General features: G+C 38.1%; 1 protein-coding gene across 2 annotated transcripts in view; it reads left to right on the forward strand.

Moving 5' to 3' along the window:
* Window positions 1-21,794, forward strand: part of CDH13 (cadherin 13) — a 449,240-nt gene that overhangs the window by 190,632 nt on the left and 236,814 nt on the right. The gene's annotated exons all lie outside the window — the stretch shown is intronic.

Consider the following 21,794-nt stretch of genomic DNA (forward strand, 5'->3'; position numbering starts at 1 on the left):
AGCAAGAATTTTGGCTTGTCCAGAAGACAAGAATATTTTGATTTTGGCTTGTTCAGAAGACAAGAATATTTTGGTGACTGCTGAAGAAGTGGGTGGGGAACTTTTTCAGGGAGGAGATGGAATTACAGAGACACAAGGAATTCTGATTCCTTGAACAAGTCTGATGGCATAAAAGGAGAGCATTCTGCTAAAGTATGTCTACAATTCCATGTGGGAAAGGCATATCCACAGATGAGGATATAGAAAAAAGAAGCAAACAAGGCAGAAAAGTGAACAGGTGGAAAAGGGTATTATTTATGAATAGCACTTAGGCAATAAATAAAGCTCTTTGAAATCCATCAAGAAACAAAGATTGGATTTAGAGAAAAAATCAAGTTCTAGTTCAGGTATGGTAAGACTGGGCAGAAATATATATGGGCTCCATTTGCTCTGCCTAGCACTAGCATTTTCTGTAAATCCAGATGATTTAAGTGAAAGGAATACACTGGTGTAATAACTAATGGATATAAATTTTGGCATAAGATTAAAAGAAAAGTTTCTGCTACCCAGAGAGGAAGAATTAATTTCCACCAGCAGTACTGAGGAGGGAAGACAATATTTGATAAATAAGTGATCACAGTTGCATAATACAGCTGCTTCTGATCCTGACAGAGCAGACACCTCCAGTTTTCCTGCTACTCTGGTGCTCCTGAAAATGTGTAAAACCCTGCTGAGCTGGGCCTGAACGGTTGGAGGTGTCAGGGTTTAACATCTGATTAAATTCATGGAGGAATGGCACACCCCTGCCCTTCAGGGAAAAACACCAACCTACCTCAGCAGTGGAAGGAGCAGTACTCCATTAAATGAAAGGGCTTTCATTGCAAGTCCATGAATTATTAAGCTACAGCACATTAATTCTCATTAAAGGATATGTATTTGATGTCCTAACAAACTATTAAGTGAAAACAGCACTTCAGATTTGTCTCTTTGTCTGAGAGGTGTCTCTTCAGCCCTCCCTTTTTAAAGAATACTGACATTCACATAAACAACTCCAACAGAACACATTTGTTTTCTTTCAGCTAATAGAATTTTATTGGAAAAATTTGCTAAAATACACCTGTTTGCTTAAGACTTTCAGAAGACTTACCCAAGCTGCAAATGCCTTGGAAAACTGGAAAACAATAATTTACCATTATTTTTTCAGTGTTTGGTGTCGCTAATAAGAATAAAAGAATTTAAAAACATTTGGGGAATACTTTCTAATCTAGTTACTATGGTTACAAGATTGTTGGAGATAAAGCAGTTATATGGCAATGATGGAATCGAATTTTCTGAACAATATTGATATATCCAGTACCTAATTTCCTGCTTCATAATAAATCATGGTAATGACCTGAAGGAAGGCAGCAAACAGAAGAGATTTTCTGCTCTAAAGCTGCTCAGCAGAGTATGCTGCAGTTTAACAGCCACACTGCTTGTGTTAACTTTGATTTCAGATGCTGATAATTTTAAACTGTGTTGCAAATTAAGGTAGAGGTGAGAAAAAAGTCTGTCCCTGCCAGTAAATTGCCTATGGAAAGTAAGTAAGATGAAATAAAACCCTGGCAAGTAATTTGTCATTGGCACAGTAACTTAATTGTAGGCTCAAGTTTAAAATGTTTGGATTATTTTCAGACATAACAGCTATTTCATCTAATGAATAGGGATGGGGAATGAGAATTATCATTCCCTAACCCCATTCTCTGTGGTTTTCATGGAACCAGACTGATTTTTTTGGTTAACTTTCATCTTTAAAGTCTTCCAAAATGATCCTATATCCTGATCTGACTGATGAGAAGTTGTTGTTTTTCCACCTTGTCTTTCTGTCTTGTTTGAGTTCAGTTGTTTGGAATACCCACTCAATCTGTCCAGTTCCTAGAATCTGTTTTCTTATTGAATGTACAGTTTTGAGCAAAAACTGGGTCTCTGCATTCTTAGTAGGGCCAAATTTTAAACTGAACAAGATGCAGAGCCTGGTTCTGTAATCTTGGATTGGTAAAACAGGATATTTGGATCCAGGATTTCTGTTTGCTTAGCCCCCTTAATTTATGAAGTTTCTTCCTACAAATCTATTCAGAGTAACACTTTATCTTAAGTGGGATGAGAGATTCAACAGACTTACCCAGCTTTATTTAGTAGAGTGATGTGTTAATATGTTACCAGTAAAAACATAAAAACTGCATAATATCAAAGTCAGGGGAGAGAACACAGCCACAGAGCTTCCTTTAAATCAATTAAGATATTTATTTGATAGCTGTGAACTGATTCATACTGCTTGATTGTTTTCCTGTTCCCTTCTAAATAATTCCTCTGGTTTCTTGTTATGCAGTCAATTGTTAGCAAGTTTATAATACAATATAAAGCAATATCCAAATGAATGACATTTGAGGAACAAAATTAACTTATCCCTGCCAATTTACAAACTAGATACTGTCATACTGTCAACCTTGGTGCTTTCATTAATGAAAGACTTTAATAAAGGCATTTTGCAGCCTGGTCTGGTGACAAATTTGATATTACCAGCTGTGGCTTGTTAAAATGGTATTAAGTAAAGATGGTTGGCAGAGCATTTCCAGAAGGAAAAATTATATGTATTATATATGGCTCATCTGTAAGGTGGAGTAAATAGCTGTCACTCAGGGAACAACAGCAATTCTCTTCCTTCTCCCTAACTGCTGATTCTCTTCAGTGATTAATTGAAGAGAATTTTAACCTTTTTGTCTTTTGCCCTTGCTTTTATCATACATGGATGATTCCTGTTTTGTTTTGGTTTTTTTCCCCTTTGCATTTTAGGGTGACGTACAGCAACTGATCAATGGGGTGAATAAAGGAGTATGATGCTATTATCCATAATGACAGCTGTGTTTTAATTCAGGAAACATTTTCCCTTCTCATTTCCAAAACATCTGGTGCTCTTTTCCAGCTGCCCTCTAAAGGCACATTTTTTTAACCTTTCTGGTGTATCATCTTTGTCACTTACTGTGCAACCTTGTTGGCTGAATTCAGAAATGGAATAAGTGTGGTATGGTCTATAGGGCAGAGTCTTGGAATGCTGAGGCTGGAAAAGGTTTCTGCAACACCTAATTTTGAAGTTAATGTCATTCTTCTCTATTGGCCAATTTTTCTTCGTGGTCAAATATATAAAAATGTAAATTATTTCATTTTAATCAGTGTTCTGCTGTTGACCTAAACCTTTCAATTACAAGAAATCCCACATATGAAGCAATTTCCTTTTGCTTGTGTTTGGAAAAGAAGAATTCAGTTTGGCCACTCTACTTTCTCTAGAATGACTCACAAAGAGAAAAATCACTTTCTTCCTTTGAAACTTTGCTTAAACAAAGGCAAGTGAAGAATTCGGAGAACTGTAATTTTTGGGATTAATCTGCTTTCCAAAGTTCTGTGTTTAACTTAGCAAGAATGTGGATTTTTGGTTTGGCCATGATGTTCTTTAAATTTTCTCAGGCTGATATGAAGTCATGGTGATTATTGGAATGTACATATTTTTGGTTTAAACACTCAGACCCTCCATGATGTATTTATATATATTAAAAAAAAATATATAAAATGCATACACACATTTCAGAGGTGCACGGCAATAAATTACTAAAGGCTTGCACAACATATCCAGATTTCCATCAACTCTGTTTTTGGTCAGTGCTCTTGACTTTGTAGGTGTTTTCCTCCCATTTTAATCTATAAATTGCTGCTGTGAGTTCCTCTCCCTGTCATTGGAAAGTCTGCTTTCCCATCCAAAAATGTCCCTTGCACTGCTGCTCTTCCACACTTTCTTTTCCTGCCATGTTTCCATCTGCCTCATGTTCCTGAAGAACAGGTGGAAAACATGGGATAAATATTTATACACATTCTGTTTCAGAGTTGCAGTGGCTGTTAAAACATTTGCACAGTTTTGCCAGAGTGTTATTTTAGGAATATTTAGCTTGAGCTGCAGTTTAAGCTGTCTTTGTAAGCTTGAGCTCATCCCTCAGCAGTGCCTTGTAAGCACACACTAAAACATTTCACTCTCCTGTACCCCTGCCTGACCCTGAGCACACTGAAGCTGACAGAAATTCTCCCATCAAAGTGGGAAAGGAATTTTGATAGGGCCAACCCTCCTGGGAGATTGCAGAGGGAAGAAAAAAAGGACCTTTGGAGGAAGTGTGGGTTAAGCCGATGGTGTACATATCAAGTTATACTTTATTCAATGTGTTTTTAGGGAAAATTTTTAAAGTGCACTTGGAAAATAGGATTTTCATCAAGGTTCAAACAGCTTCAGAAGGTTTTCATTTCTACAAAGCATGGACAAAACTATTAAGCTTACATTTCCAATTGAGCTTGAGAATGGATTTGATAATAGGAATCTGTTCAACAATGAAGTCCAGAAATTGAAAGTAGTAGTGATCCCTATAATCCAATAACATGTGTCTTATTATATTTTTTTACTTATTAGAATTGAAAAAAAAAAAAGCATTGTAGATGTAGCTGAGCTTGGCTGCAACTTGAATTCAGGGGCTATATTAATTTAATATAATTCATGTTCAAGCCTGATTTATAATATATTACAAGTATTTCATGATAATAGAAGTGATGAAAGCTGGTTTCCTATAAATAAAAGTTCCCTGCAACAAACCCAGGTGCTCTTATCGATGAGAGCCCTTTTTGCACAATGAGCCTCAATAATCCCCTCAGCACCACTGGGGTTTTTTTCTGCCTCCTGATATTTCAGACTGGGATAAGAGGGAGCAAATCCTGGAGCTGCAGCTGACCTGATCAGGCAATGAATATACATGTGGAAAATGGAAATTCTTCCTTCCTTTCTGTCTCTGCCAGTGCCAAAAGGTCTTTTCACTCTGCATTGCTCCAGTTTTTGTGGAACTTCTAGGAACTTTGCATATTGGATGTTTTTTAATCAAATTTGGTCAAAATTAGCCAAAAGACTTCAGTTGGATCAGTCAAATTTTTTTTTTTCAGGAAATTGGACTAAGAAATCAGATCTTTAGCGAAACAGCCTTTCCTCAATAGATCCTTTTCTACCTGACAAAGAAGCCCTAAATGTTCCTGAAGAAGCTCTTGTAGGGTTGGAAGAATGGTTAAATCAGACTCATGGAAAAGCCAAAGTCTGCAGTGGGCAACTTGCTAATTGTGTGAAAGCAAAGCTGTAAGGATCTGTATGAATTTCATACAGGAAAATGGGCAATGCAGAGCATCTTGAAAGTGTGTAAATAGGAAAACATAATCAAATATAACATAATCAAATATATATAGTATAACTGTGCTGTTGGGCAAACCTGAGTTTGTTAAGGGTCACTGGAAAACAAAAATTAGCTTGAATTAATAGAATTTATTATGCATGGATTATTTTTTCAAACTCCTATCCTATCATTACTGCATTAAGTAATTTTCTTAGGAGAATCCTAATTGTTAATAAATCATATTCTTTTTTCTTAAAAAAAAAATTCCAACACAACAATGATACAATAATGCTTTGGAAACTAAAAAAGTGTAATTATCTGTTAATGAGAAATCTTATAAACTTCATATTGTTTCCTTTTGGGCATGACTGATGAAGGATGTTCTTTGTAAGTACTGTAAGAAAGTTGCTTTTGGAAATAACAGAAAATGGATGGTATTTATTTCCCCAAGATTCCACAAAGATTGGTGGTTCTAAACTCCATCTCAGGAGATACAGATGTTATTCAGAGTCAGCTGCTGTGAGCTCAGGACATGCTGCTGCTGTTTGCACCCAGCAGCTCCTTTTCCCATGCACTACAAAACAGGCTTTGAGCACATTTTTCATCTTGAAAACTCCCATCCTGAACAGCCTTTTAATTCTGGGAACAAATGAAGCTCATGTTCCCTGATGATGACTGATGTGTATGCATGGGTGCTTATAATTTATGGAGGTGGAGACAGCTACAACCCAGTCCAGTGCAGCAGAGCCAAGAACAAAAAAGAAATTCTTCTTCACAGGCTTTTCAAAATAACTACTTTCTAAAATTCTTATTGGACACCAGAGTTAATTAGATTTTTAGAATTAGACAGAAAACTTCCTATCAGCTTTCTAAATCAAAGACTAGAGGCAAAATACAGCTCTGCTGTCATTTTTTGTCCTTGATTCTCTCAAGGAGGGACTCCCTGTTGCTTGTGTAATGAACCATGGGGACCCTCCTGCAGTAGCTTTCAAAGAAATTATTATGTTGAAGAGAGAGAGAAATTATCTCATTGCACATTATTTACGAACAGGGCCTGCCATTTGTTTCAGTCATGAATTTACAGTCAGGAGATTTTGAGTTTCATAGATCTGGGTGACAATCAAATACCTGACAAACAGTTCATGCAACCAGTTTTACTTCTACTGGAGGGTCAAAAAGACTGCAAGAGGATTCTTCAAAATCCCCAACCTCCCTCAAAAAAGTGAAATTCCTGTCAAAGTGGAAGAGAAAACTATAAACTACCAGTAAATATTTCAATTATTTTAGAAAGAAGGGAGGCTGTGCCACACTGCAGATATTCTTGGTGGAGGAAGAGGACAGGAATATGATGGAGTATCTCAAAATGAAGTGTCAAAAGAAATGGATTCAAAGCAAAAGAGAAAAAAATATTATAAAAGAGGAAAGAGCCGGTTTGTGGAACTCAAACTGGGAATTAACTCCTGACTGAGGCACACAGGGACTGCTGCACCTTGGCTCCACTCACTCTGGAATGTGGGGTCACATCCTTCCCATTCTGTTTAAAAAGCTCCCTAAAAATCCTTGAGAAACAGTAGGAATTAGAGCCCACTGAATCCCATTCCTGCACCAGGCAGTCAGAGCCAAGATGCAGCAGTCACTGGAACAGATGAACTTTGGAAGATCATGAAGTGAGCAGCCAACATGGATCTTTTTAAGGCAATTCATATTTCCTAAATGTATTGAGATCTGTGGAGAAGCTGAAGGTGTAGATAAATCTGATCAATAAACCTGGGTTTCTCTACTGAGAGAAAATGCTTCCTTCTGCTAAAAATGATTGAAACATCAGTGTGGAAAGAGATTTCCATAGGGAAGGTTTTGCCAATAGATATTTCAAGGATTTATACAGTGATTTGTGTTTAACACAACAGAAATTATCTGGAAAAGGAGATGTTGCAGTGACAGAGTTTGCAGATCATCCAAAATGAGTCATGAGAGTGACAAGGAGTGGAAGGATTAGAGTGCTGCAGAGTGACTTAACAGTGCTGAAGGTTAGAACTGGTTGATCATTTTTGTCAAGCGCTGTGATATTCTGTGTGTTGTCACAAGGTGTGGAGGCCAAAAGGAAAGGGTGTCCTCGCTGCTGTGCCTGAGGGTTTCTGGTGCTGGCACAGGGGGACATTGAGCACCACTGCAGGGAGAATCCACGGGCAGATGTGCCCAGGAATGACCCCCAACCATTCCTCTGTAATTTTTGGTTCATCTTTGAATTATTTGCACTGCTCTTTGTAAAGAAAACACACTGCAGGAACGTTTCAGGGTGGCTGCACAAATAGTTACTTTGCAGTTCTGTAATTCCACAAACCATGTCTAGGTTAAGCTCTTGTTCTTCTAAATACAATTTCTATCATTCAAATGTGTCTGGAAAGCAGAGAGAAGGGGCGAGGAATGTCTGACTCATTATTTGTCTTCAAATATTGCTTTATTATTTAAAGAGTCATTCTGCATTTCAAAAGCATGTAGGCAATGGTAGAAACAAAAAGCTATTTCTGAAAGCACTGAGATTTAAGTTACCAAGGCCCACATTTGCCCAGAATTTAGGTGTCTCATTTCCTTTGTCACAATGGTGTGTGTAATCTGCAGTTAAAATGGAATTAAAGTTACTTCTTCTGGCATTTCTGATAATTTGTGCATCTCCAGTTCTCCTGTGAAGGAGATTTTATAATGTCTACTACTGGGTTTTAGTTTGGTTCCTTGCTGCTGTCCCCCCTGGGATGCTGGGCTGGCACATCCCTTGATTGTCCTGAGCTGTCCAACATTCAGGAATTGTCCTGGAGGGTGGGATAATTTGAGCTTGAGGTTTTTAATTGGGTGGTTTCAGGCTTCCTCTCCAAGATACTGCAGAAGGGTTAAATTTAGCAACTAAATTGTCTAAGATAAATTTCTCCAATATTTATTTTTTCTGTAGGTTTAATTTAATGCTGATATACTGTGCTGTCAATTGAAAATCCCCAGGATAGGTCAAAGTGATAGATGTAGAGAAGCAGTCCTAATTGATGAGAGATCTGTTTTCTTGCCCATTGATTTCTCTGGCTGAAATTGAAATGAATGATTTGCAGTTGAAATGACTTGACTATTCTTTCTAAAGATCAATTTCAAAGCCATCTCTGCTCTTCATATTAGCTGGGAAGTCCTGGGACTGTTTTAAGATCTTTCTGTATTCTAAACACATTAAGGGTAACCATAGAAACATACATATTAAGGTGATTTTAATTATTAATAAACTTGGTAGACGTTGCTAAATTATTTTTGTACCTCCACAATGGGTTGTTGACTGATTTACATTTCAAAAAAGTTACTAATTCCATTAAATACTTTTTTACTTCTATTTGAGAATTGTGATCATATGCCTGCAGCTTTAACTTCTGGTAAAAATTAAACAACAGTACCTGATCCTGGGGAAAGTAACTTGCTTCATTAATCTAAAGGCTCTTTTTGCCTCATTAATTATTGCTGCAGTTTTACCTGCATTTCCCTTAAATTAAAAGAGAGAAAGTCATTATTTTAAGTTTATTGCTGAATTCTTTGTGAGGATGGGTGTGCTCTTGTACTTTCTTTATAGCTGTCAGTACATTATTATTCTCCATATCTTTCTATTTCCATATGGGACTCGCTAATATTTCAGAGAAGTCCTTTTTGCATGAAAATATGTAGTAGATTTGTAGTAAAACAGGTTCAGTAGTGTATGTAATGTAATATTTGTTATCTGTGGATGTTTTACTCTTATTAGAGCTGCAGTTAAATATAGGGAGACAGCAATTAATTACACCAGGAATAGCTGTTAATGCTTCCATTTGTTTTGAGTAAGGGAACTGCAATAATGACCTGGTTGGTAATTTTTCTCAAGCATTGAGATATTCTGTGTACTGTCATAAGATGGAGAGGCCAAAAGGGAAGGGTGTCCTTGCAATAATGATCTGAGCCTGTGTGAGCTGGTGAGAATGGCCTGGGCTGTTTGTTGGCACTGAGCTGAGGCAGTATCTGTGAAAGCCAGGTGAATTTTGGATTCACACTGATGGAATTGAAGTCAAATACGGCCGTGGGGGATTATAGATTATCACTTAATAATGCCACTATCAGTAAGGAGTGGTTAGCATGAAGCGTAAACAGCATGGAATGAAATCCAGTGGTGCTTTTTGGGTGTGCCTTCTCTTTTCCCCTCATTGGCAGGGTGTCAGTGCCTGGTGGGGCTGGCAATCCAAGCCCCAGTGTTGGCTGGGTGCTGAAGCCAAGGCCCAGAGTGGCTGTGGCTCCAATATTGGTGCACAGCCCAGCTGGATCCTCTCTGTGCACACTGAAGGGCAGCAGGGACTGGTTGGATATTTGCATGTTGCCAGTTTAAAATGGCACTGCAGGCCTGTGTTTCTGTTTGACTCCTGTTTTAACTCTGTCATCATAGGATAGGTGACATGTTTATTAACACCATGGGGTAAAGAACTCTGAATTCAGGGAGACACCAAGGAGACACCACTGCAAGGATGCTCTGGCATCAGGATCACTCCTGGGGTGGATCCACCTCCCAGCCCCTGTTCCAGAGCACACATCAATGGGGCTTTTTCTCTTGGAGGCCAACAAACCCCTAAGAATAGCAGGAGTAGATGATGTCAGTTTCATTCCCATTGAACAGCATTAAACTGTTCTTTTTTAGTCAGGTTCAAATTGCTTAAGCTTGTTCTGGTAGATGGAACAGAACCTCCATGACTCCTGAGCTCATTTAAATAAAAATCTTGTTGTTACAAAAGAGGGAATTTCTTTCCAACATTTAGAATACTTTATAAAAATATCCCCCTTTTTCTTTTTTGCTCTGGTTTATTCAGTGTGAATTATACTTCTTGAATGTCTTTCTCTATTCCTTTATTTTCTTCAATCTCAGCTAAGTATTAAAATGATTTTTTTTCCACACTATTAGCTACATTTACATTCTGCAAGATAAAGAACGCCATAGCCATTATCCACCAATCCTATGTATGCAACACTTTAGTAATTTAACAGCTCAAACTTTCACAAAATCTTACTATTAGCTTTAAATAGTATTTTTTGACTTTGAACAGTGTTATGGCAAAGCAATTGTATGTGACTGGAAAGCATCTAATTTTGTCAGAGTTAGGAAAGATAAAGCTGCTAGAGGCAGTGGAAAAACATCTTGTGTTTAGCCACAAGTGGATTCAAAATCTCAGCAATTTTTTTGGTTTTAATTGTATAAAAACTGTAATTAAGATTTAAGTAATGATAAATGATAAATTCAGAGGCTGATATTAACTTGCAAGTTTATAAAATGCAGTGTTAAAAAAAAGAGAATCCATTATTTCTGTTGCCTACAATTTTTTCTTGGCCTCAGGCCACCATTGGGCAAAATCAAACATTTTCTTATAGAACCTTGTGTGTATTTTCCCTCTAGTTCCTTCCTTTAAAAAGTAAATTTTATTCCTTTAATTCAAGAACAGAATTTATGTTCTTTGTGTGTTATATGGGCTCTTCAACATTAATATTTAAATTTTTAATAGTTGCTGATAGAAGCCACCAACTATTACATTTTGGACTCAATATGGAACATTTCTTTCTTGCAGTCTTAGATGTCATGAAATAATGTTTTTTAAAGGATATTTGTTAGGAAAAGTCTTAAGTTAGATTTTGATGGACTGAGTTTCGCAGAACATTGAAAAACACAGCTGCATATGGGATAAAAACAGAGCTAATTGACCAAAATTGATTTCTTTGAAACTGCATTTACAAAATTTATTTATTTACCGATTTATTTATTTATTTATTTATTTATTTTGCTGGTGATGTGTAAGATAACAGTACCACACTTTAGGCAGCCTAGAAAGTTATTTTCTACCAAGAATGCAGTACAGATTGTTAGGTTAACACTTTCAGCCTAGAGCTTCCCATAAAGGTCATCCTAGACTTTGGAAGTGGTTCATATTTTAAAAGAGCATTTGTATTTTAAGCCCATATTTAATAATTATTGGTTAAAACATCCAAAGGTTATTATGTGTAGTCTTTTAAGAGCCTCTTTACTGAAGGTTTAACAAAACTTGCATTTCTGGCTTTAATTTTTTTTGCTGGAACCTTCCACAAGAGTGGGCAATGCTACCATTGGAACGATGTGGAGAATCATTGCTCCACTTTATTGCACAGCAATTTTATTTGTTGTTTAGTGAAAGTTCAGGAAAAGATCTGTACTTATCAATGCACTTTGAAAACCAGGAAAATATTTTGAAGAATATTTTTGTGTCACCTGACTGAAAGGCATTTCTTCTTTGACGGCCAACAAGACACTGATTTGGCTGAATTCTGAAATAAGGCTTCTTAAAAGAGATTACTTCAAACTTTAAACACAGTGTAATTGATCACTCAGCATTCTGTGGATTATTTGTTATTTATTCTCAGAGATACCAGTAAATCTTACTTATACTCTTAAAATAATCTGTTGGAGCTCAAAGCCAGCAGCTGTGCAGCTCTTTCCAATACCCTTGTAATCCCCTCAACGTTTCAGATTATTTCTGTAGGAGATTTTTAGCTTTATGTGGAGTTTTTTATTCTAAATGAGTAGGTAGATTAAATCAGGTTGACATTTGTTTGCCAGCAGAGAAAATCAGTGGCAACTGGTTCACTTAAGATAACACTTGCTAAGGACTGTGAAAGTTTCACTATGTAGAAAGGGCAGTTTAAGTTTTTCCTGTTCCAAATTTGGCCTTTTCCCACAGTTTTTCCAGGTATAGATGCCAACCTTTGCACACAAATGCAAATGTTTATGCAGAAATATTGATACAAATATCTGTGTCAGTAGGAGATGAGACTAAAACAAAGACACCCTCACTTGGAACGGCAACAACTTTTGGCTTGCTGAGTCACAAAATGTAGACGCTCTCTGCATTTAAATTTTATGGCTCAGCTTCCAGTTTTTTGAGGAAGGAAATTATAAAATTTGCATGAATTATCACACTAACCTAGAGCAGCTCTTTTCTGCATAAATTCAGGTTGGGTAATTGGTGTTGTTGCAAAATTGAATTAAATAGTTTTGCAAGTCCAGAATTAGGTATACAGAGTTATCTTGATGTGAGTAAACAGGAGTAATTTTGTTATTGTCTACAATTTTGTTGGAGAGATCTCTTACAAAGGCACAAGCAGGGGCAGAGCTGTTTGCAGAGGGTACATAAAACAAATCCTTGGTGTGCAGCAGTGGCAGGAGCCATCCTGATCTCATGGTGCCTGCCAGCACTTTGTGTTTACACTTCACCCATTCCTGTGTTTTTAGAAATGCATCAGTAGTTTTAAAAGTTCACTCCAAAGACCCCCTGTACTTTTGTGGAGTACCTGGGAAGGAGCTGTGGTGTTCTGGGTTTTGGGTCTCTCCAAACCCCTCCAATTACTGCATGTTTGGCATGTTGGATCTGGGGGTCCAGGCTGCTTTTATTCAAATTACCATTTTGAGATAAAAGTGCCATTGAAGAAATGGCAAAACCTGCAGTGAAAATATCAGGATCAGAGATCCACCCTTCATTTTCTTCTGACTACTCAAGTAATGATTCCACTTTGTGAACTGAGTGCTTGCCTTTACTACAACCAAGCAGAAGTCACTCTGGTAGATACTTCATTTGTTTTTTGAATCTCTTTTCACTGCTAGTATGATTAGGATTTTTACTAATACAGTAGATTAATATAATATTAAGAAAATTATCTGGTTTTTAGATTAAAAAAAAGACATCGATGCTAACATTTAGTCATTATAGACTGCTTTTGTTTCAAATTAGAAGCAGTCAAATTTATCAAGATGTGATTAAAACTTTGTTTTGAGTAACATTATCAGAGGTTTCTGCCATGTAGTCCGTGCTAGCTCTTCAAACACAGTCACATTGCTAACAAAAGCTTTTTCAAGCATGTAGGTAAAATTTTTGATCAGGTTTGTGATGACATTGATAATTTAAGGGCCAATATGAAGAAAACACAAATTACATTTACCATCCATAACTTTGAGTTACATTTCTGCCTAGTTTTTAAGGAGTTGTCACTATTCACACCTATTTTGAATTTACCTCTGATGGTTTTAGATGAAAAGTGAGGTGTATCCACTGATAAAAATTGAAATGAGTGTAGACAACCAACATTAAAATCTTAATTAAAATTTAAAAAAAAAGTTATTAATAGACGTATTCAGTGCTTCATCATACTGAAATGTTTGAGAATTTTAAATATCCCAGATAACTGTCAAACACAGCTGCCATGTGCCCTTGGCAGAAGCACCAGCATCTGCTGAGATGCAGACCTGTGACCTCTAGATAAGTTTCTATACACAGAAAAATATTTATCTTCCTCCTATGACCTTCCATGAACAAGACATGAGCCATGGATTTGTTTCCTAGGGAACTAGTGACTGAGGAAAATCTATAATTAGATCTGTGGGTTGTTTGCTACAAGTGGGAATTGGGTGCTAAGCAGGTTCTTAAAGTATCCACAAGTATTAGACAGACTTCATGTAATCGAACCAAATTTAGAAAAAAAATACCCTTCATAATGATATTTCTTTTTTAATGTCTTCAATTATAAAAAATAAGTACTTTTGATAGGGTACTTATTCCTCTAAGTTCATTTTAATTGCAAAATATTTTTACATTCAAGACTCATCAGGTCGCTAGCTAAAGCAAAAATAAAATTAGTCAAAATCTTCCAAGAAATTTCTTCAGCTTCAGCTGAGTCTTAACTTTCAAGAGCATTTTAGGTGAAACATTCTCATCAGCTCCATTTTCTCACTTTACTACTCCCATTCAGCTCCTCAGGTCGGCTCTGCAACTTCAGTGTTTTATTCTGCAATTCCAATTACTCTGCCCAGCTGGAGGGTCCCACTTAATCCAGGCCTTGATTCCTTTCTCTGCTGCACGCATGGATCTGAAGATAACATTTGTAGCTGAGTCCCAGGGGCAGCACAAGTGGCTGCAGGGAGAGCAAGCAGCCAGGGTTTTGTGTTCCCCAGGCAAGGCAGGGTTTTGTACTCCCCAGCCCTCATCAGCAGATTATTCCAGCTCAAATGCTGCCCTGGTGCCCCAGCCCAGGGCCAGATCAGTGCCCTGTGCCTGTCTGGGTGCTGCACAAGAGGCTCTCAGTAATGAATTAAGATTTTGATCCTATCCAGAATAAACAGCGTTGTGAAATACCTGGGAAGAGGTGCTGTAAGTTGGGTCTGTTCTCCTCTTTTCTCTCATTTCTTCCAGATTTAGCTACACCTGTGGTGATTGCACGTTGTGTATTTTGTCCTAAGTCCTGAAATTGCTGCAATTCCAAATCATCAAATGTGCCAATGTCTCGTCTCAATTTCTGCCTTTTTAGATCTGTGAAAAGCTTTCAGGAAAGCTCCTCTTTCAATCCAAATAATCCCTTGGTTTGTTTGTTTGTTTTTAAGGGGATCTTTTGAGCTCTTCTTTTAATTTTGTCAATCACAGTCAGGTTTTCCCTAACAGAGCCCAGCTTGGAGCTGCTCCGTCTGGCTGTCACTCAGCACAGAGTGGTGCTCCAGTTCCTCCAAGTGACAGGGTTTGCAAGTCACTTCAACAGCAAATCAAATATGGTGCTGAAATGGCTCCTGAAAGGCCAGGCCAGCCAGTGAAAGAGCCAGGCCTCCTGTGACAAGGAGCATTTCCAAATCCTTTCCTTTGAGGCCACAAAAAGCTGTGTTTGTGACCTCTGTGCTGTAGGGAGGTGGCGCTGGCTACAGAATCCTGAGTCTGCAGATATAGTTGTGAAACAGACTGCTAGGAACAGGGAGAGGGGAAATTATTTGTAATGAATCTTCTTGCTCTTTATAAATTAGGAGTAAAAGGAAGCTGAGGAATTACCTGCTACAAAAGCTAATGCACATCTTGATGTGTTTATTGAATTACTTTGCTTCGATCTCGGAGCAAATGCTCATTGTTAGCTATTTATATTGGTTAAATCCTCAAATTTAAATCCCTGCAACTGCTGGAAAGGGTTCTTCAGGGAGAATCCTTGCATCTGTGTACAACTACAATAATGAACCTGGGGCTGAAGGGATCCACCAGTGCCCAGGGCTCCCACATGTATAAATTCATTTTGCTTCACTTGAACACCTGTGCATGCCACTACAAAGTTGATCTGAATTTTGCAAACATTTATGCGTAATTATGATAAAAAGCCATTATGGTGAGAAGATATTTTTTGGTTGAATATCAAATATCCTATTTGTTTTGATTATTCTAAAAAGATCTGGGAAATGGAGCCCTGGTGGTGAAACAACTTCACTGGTTTTTAATATATTGTGTCATTTTCATACATTAAGGTACTCTGTTGAAACATTTGCCTATTGAATTTATGAACCTTGTCAAATTTCAGATTTGCAGTTGTTTCTACTTAGTAAAACATTGTGTTTGCACTGATGTAACAAAAGAATGGTTGGTATAGTACATTTTATAGGAAGTAGAGCCCCAGTCCAAAAAAATCCTTCAACGTTTCACCCATTTTTTGAGCAGTGTGAGTTCTATTTCCTTCATGTGCATGAAGTCCTCAGTGTGGTGCTGGATCAGAGCATTCACAGTTTTGTCTGAATGCCTTCAGGCGAGGAACATTGGTACCATTTGCAGCCCCTAACCAATCTTACAAAAATGCATCAAAAATATGCTAAAACCACTTTAATTCTCCCAGGCTTGTTCCTAAATCTGACACTTCCTGAAATGTTTTGCATGACAAAGCTCAAAGTTAAAATGCTAAAAAGGACCCTCTTGAGAATATCAGTGGGTTTTTTTTTTTATTTTCATAATTAATTTATTTCAATGCCTGACTTTTTTTATTCTCACGTTCCTTCTCTGAAAGTTGGTATAAAAGTTTTCATGTTCAAGGTATTAGTATACCCCATGCTGAGTATTTCAGAAATTTTTGCAGATATGAAAACACTTCAGTTTACAGATGCACTATTGTAATAATACACGTTCCTTTTTTTTCTCTGTAATTTTCAAGAGAACAAGTGCAAAACAATGTGACTAAGAAATAATTGCTAATCTTGTAATAAGACTTTTGCCCAGTGCCACTGAGGTTTAAATGTGTATGAAATGAAGAATAAAAAACAAATAATCCACAGAAGTAAACACAGAATCCAAACTTTCTTAAAAGATTAATTACCTTGTATTTCAAGTTCTAAGTAACCTCTTTGATGGAGAAGCATTGTGCAATGTTTCAGGCATATCTGTATTTTAAAGTACAAAATTCAGATATTTTGTGGTAATGTGTTTCACCCAGGGTCTGAAGTAGAAAATAGGTCCTTAAAGTTTAAAGTAAGTGAAGTATGGCTCTCTCTGCTGGGTTAAATCCAGGCTGTTGTCCATGGACACCTCTTTTCTCTGGGAGATCAGTAGATGTGCTTTGGTATTTGGACTGTCAACTACACCAAGCAAAATGGCAGGAGCTGATGGCACAGAAAGGATGTCTGAGGCACTAAAGTGGTTTTTCCAGCTCTGCTTCCCCCAGAACCCAAACTCCTCACCTCAGTCTTGTGTTCCCTCGCCTTGGCTGTCCCAGAGGTTGGGCTGTGTTGTACATTCCCTTTCCATCCTGTGCCTGTGGATCCTGGAGGGCCCCTGCAGCTGCAAGCACAGATATCAGGATCTGAGTGGGAGATTGACTGGCTGGTTCCAGCTTCTCAGGAAAGCTCTTGGAGATAGACACATCTCCAAGAAAAAAACCATTGAAAACCTTGCCTCTTCCATAAACTGGAGACTGAAAGCCTGGAAACGGTTTGAAATTTAGGACTGTGATATCTCCTGGGTTGTTGTTTTCCATAAACACCTTTAATTGCCGAAGTTTTACTTGAATTTCACAAATATTGTTCATTCTTGTCTCCATCAACTTGTTTTGGGTGTTTTGGATGACATCCTGAAGGAGCACCTGCCCAGATGTGCTTTGATTGATAACAGAGTGAAGTTAATGGTCCATTATGCAAACAAGAAAAAGTGGGGCCTGAAAAATCCTGTACTGGGTTTATCCCTAATTATCAACAGCAAAGGACACAATCACTTAGAGAAGCTTTAGAATTCCTCTTAATTTTTTGGGAATGAATCCACTGGATCTCCTTGCCTGTCACCTGCACAGGGAGTGGGTCTGGAGAAAGTTCTAATCAGAGAGAAAGCCAGGGTCAGGTTGGCCAATATCTGCCTTCATCAAAGAGCACAAATTGCCTCCACTTCATCTGACATTTCTTTAAAGAAGCCAGAGGTACTAATTTTTACATAATAAATTATTAAAGTCAGCAAAGTATATAAATTCCTTTCTAGCCACAGGTTTTGTATGTTTAACTTACAGTAATGAAGAAGTTTCTGTTGGTTAATGCATTCGAATAACGATGGGAATATTTTGCATTTGTTTTGGTTGAAAGAGTATTTGAGTCAGCGTGGAGCAGATGGAGCCTCTGACTGTAAAGAGTAATTTTCAGTATGGCAGGACAGGAAGAGTCTGTTTATTAAACAGTATCTCAACAATGGGCCTAAACCATTGTTTTGCTCTTGTGGAGCAAAGTGATTTGAGGGAAAAAATAGTTCACCTTTAAATATTCCATGAATAAATTTGCTTCCTAAGAGGCTAGGGGAAGCAGGAAATCCCAGAACAAACAACCCTACAAAAAAAAACCACCAAACAAAACTAAACAAAAACCAAACAGACAAACAAACAAACAAAAAAAAAACCAAACCAAAAAAAAAATCACCCTAAAAAAACCCAACCCACCAAAAAATAACCCAAACAAAACAAAAAAAAATACAAAGGAGACACTGTAATGCTCTGATATGAAAAGAACTGGGACATGAACCAAATATTCCTCTCTGGGGGTGGGAATAATTTTCTAATTAAAAAGTGAAACTATTTTGATGCACCTATAGTTCACCTGGCATCAAGAACTAAGAAATTACGGGAGTGGTTGAGGCAAACACTTCTTAAAGAGCAAAACTGGTGACTGAGGATGGTGCTGCTTAGGACAGATTTGCTGGCACTGCAGAACTGTGAATTCTCTCTCTCAGGGCGCCGTGGGGTTTTTGTGCTTCTATTTCTCTTCTTCCTCTTCTCCTCTTGAGAGCACTCTGATTTACTTTTGTGATAAACCCGTAACAACAGGGGGATCACGTTGCTGAGATGAGTTTGGCTCTGAGGGATCCATAATGTCAGCCCAAAAATAGCACTGGGGAAATACGTTCTGGCCATGGCTCAGCAGCAAGCAGCTCCTGGCACTCCCCGATGCCCTGGGTGCTTGGAAGCGTCTTCCAGCTGAGCAGAGCACAGAGCCCTTTGCTGGGCTCTCGTGGGTGCTGTGCCTGTGGGATGGATCACTTCAATTCCCAGTTATTCTCGGAAGTGCCCTCGAGATGGGGAAGTGAGCAGTGGCTGAGTGTCCGTCCAGCGCTGTCCTTGTGTCCTGGGTGAGGGAACAGCCTCCCCCAGCCCCGGTTGGGGTGGGATGCTCAGCTGGTGTCTATTCTGAGCCATCTGCCCACAGAATGACCTGTGAGCTCAGAACAAGGGAGAGTGAAATAGGGAGAAATTGGATGAAGTATTCCTGCTGGATCAAGTATTCCTGCCTCAGCCATATTCCCAGTGGGTGGCTGGTGGGGTCCTGTGCTGCCTTAAAAACCATTTCCTAAGAATGCAAAGCCTTTATCTGCAACATGTAGCCACTGCCATATGGTGCAGACGTTTTCAGTATTAGAACCTGCACTGAAGTTCCTGGAGCTGTGAAAAAATTATGGAAATATCTGCTGGTGACTGGGCTCCAGGTAGCAGTGACTGTGGGATTTCATTTATGTATTTTCGAAAAGTAAAAATGAAATCCCAAAGTAAACATTGCAGCAGAAATAGTCTGGCCTTGTTTGATCTCCACCAGGATATTGGGAAAGCATTGTTCTGCAAATGCATTGTGAGCTAGGAAACTTTCCTGTGGACAGGGCTGTGTTTGTGCCAGTGCTCCAAATCTCAGCCTTGCCAGAGATGTCAGACAATCCTGTTTTCTTCCTTGCTCTTGCTGAGGCACCAAACCATATGGCAAATTAAGCCTGATTTTTATTAAACTTTTCATTGTACTGAGCTCCGTGTGAACTGGGAAATGCACTTTCTTTGAACTATGCAGCCATTATATAAGCATCTTAATTAGGAGCTGGTAATGTTCTCGCTGACATTCCTGGGAGTTCGCGGCTCCCTCTTGTGGCTAATTAAGCTTTTTTAAGGAAGAACCTTCTGAAAATGACTTTTTGTGAGCCGCCCACAGCTCCTGGGCAAACGCTGCCGTGGTGCCCCGAGCTGGGCTGGGCTCTGTGTCACAAAACCAGCCTGAAGGGGCTGTGCAGTAAATTGATACAAGATAAATTGATAAAAGGCAAAGCTCTGCAAAGGGTTGCGCTGTGAACGTGACAGATCCCTGAAGTCTTCAAAAAGCTGAGAGAGCTCATCCAGTCGTTTAGAAAACCTCTGCTCTCTGGTCACACTTCCTCACATGCATTAGATGGTGAAGAAGGGTTTGCAGCTGGAGTTGGGATGAGATGTGGGATGTGCCAGCTCCAAGGAGCACAGACCTGTCAGGCACCGCATTGGGATGCCTCACCATCAAATCAAGGTGAAGATCTTTGCCAGATTTGATGTTGCAAAGAAATTTTCCCACTGCTGGGGTTGCAGGGACCACTATTACTACTACTACTACTACTACTACTACTACTACTATTATTATTATTATTATTATTATTATTATTATTATTATTATTGCATTCTTGCTTTTCTATCAAATGTGGTGAAAATTTCCATATTATATATGGAAAATTTCCATATTATATATAATATAATAATATATATAAAAATTTTATATATATATATATAATATATATAAAAAATTCCATATTATATATAATATCTGGGTTTTTTTTTTTAATTCCCTTTCAGAGCTCAATATTTGTTTTTCTTTCTTAATGCGGACTGTTACAACTGCGGCGTTGTGTTTATACTGCATATTAAATTTGTCATAAACAGGTAATGTTTGGTGGCTCTGGTGGAAATGGTTGTGGTATAAACACCTCTGAGTTAGACTTTTGTCCTGGCTTGGGGCTGATTTCAGGCCTTTCAAGACACTGTTCTTATATGAGAAGGTGCACTTGCCTCATAAGAACTCACAGACATCAGGGCAGAAAAGAATCAATTCATCTTTTCCCTACAAAAGTGAGAAATGGTCATGACATTGCAAAATCTCAAGCATAGCTTTATGTTAAGAAAAACTCATATTTTTAGGCTTGATGTAAAAATACCAGAAATTGGTCCAAAAATGACCTGAACAGCAGGTAACTTTTCAGTAGGAGCCAATAAGTTTCAGTTTCATCACCAAACCAGAAGTCTCAAAGTGTCTTTGCCCCTTTGTCACCTGCAGTGTTGTCTGCCTCTGTGTTTTGTCATGACTTACTCAAAAATACACAGGAAGAAAACTTCAACCATTAGTGTTTCTGAGTGTTGGAAGGAGGGAGAAAAAAAGAGGTGAAACAGGTTTTTACTTTGAAATGTCTCCCTTCCCCAAAGGGTTTGGAAAGCAAACCTTTATCTGTGAAAATGCTGATTTCCTATTTCATAACTCGTGGCAATTTTTTCTCAATTAAAATAAAGGAATAATGATTATGGAGTTAAGTCAAAATCTCACTGCCCAGTAATCTGCAAACCAGCATTGCCCAACCCACAGCAATAGGGCAGCAAACATTTATTTCCTCAGGGACATTATTAAACAACCTGCATATTTATTATCTCAAAATTGGAGAAGGTCCAGATTTCTAAGGCCACTTTCTCCCTTCCTCTTCCTGAGCTGTAATTCAGACCAGAATATAAATTTTTGACTTAATGTTTCTGCGGAAATCAGCAATATGAAGCTGCTAGAAACAAAAGAATGAAGAACAGCAGAGGGAAGAAGTGGCTTGGCAAGATTGTCAGCCTTAAAGGGCAAGATTAATTTATAATCCCTCAGATTCTTGTGTACAAATACAAATTTGCAAAGTGTGTAGCTTATAACTGACATTGTGTGGCTCTGCAGGTTGGTAAATATTACTGTCACTAATGGGAGGCTGCCATGAAATTGGATTTTTAGGGATTTTGTTCTCATGGCAAAATAAGGTGATATTAACAAGGAATTGCCATACACTTATGGGTGAGTGTATATACATAAGTAGGAATTTGGGAAGTGGACTAATTCCAGCTAATTCAGGAGTATTTTGGGCAGGATATTCTGATATTTTCATGCAGAGATTTTCCCCTTGATTTAAAATCCTGGAAAAGGAAGGGTTTGAAAGAGAAATGAGGGGGAAAAAAACTCCAACCTGAAAGTAGTGTGTAATGACTTCACAATGACTAATAAAATATTGTGTGATAGTTCTCTGGTATGGTAAAGGCTGTTGTGAAATAAGAGTGCATCTTGGCAATCAATACAAAATGCTTTTTTTTTTGCAAGTTTGTAGCTGTTCTATCAATTTAACTAAAAAGAAGAAATAGCATTAAGTGAAATGTCAAATTCTAGGCATAGAGTGAATTCAGTGATGGAAT

This window comes from Molothrus ater, chromosome 12 (assembly GCF_012460135.2).
Source record: "Molothrus ater isolate BHLD 08-10-18 breed brown headed cowbird chromosome 12, BPBGC_Mater_1.1, whole genome shotgun sequence".
In the NCBI taxonomy this organism is placed as follows: Eukaryota; Metazoa; Chordata; class Aves; order Passeriformes; family Icteridae; genus Molothrus; species Molothrus ater.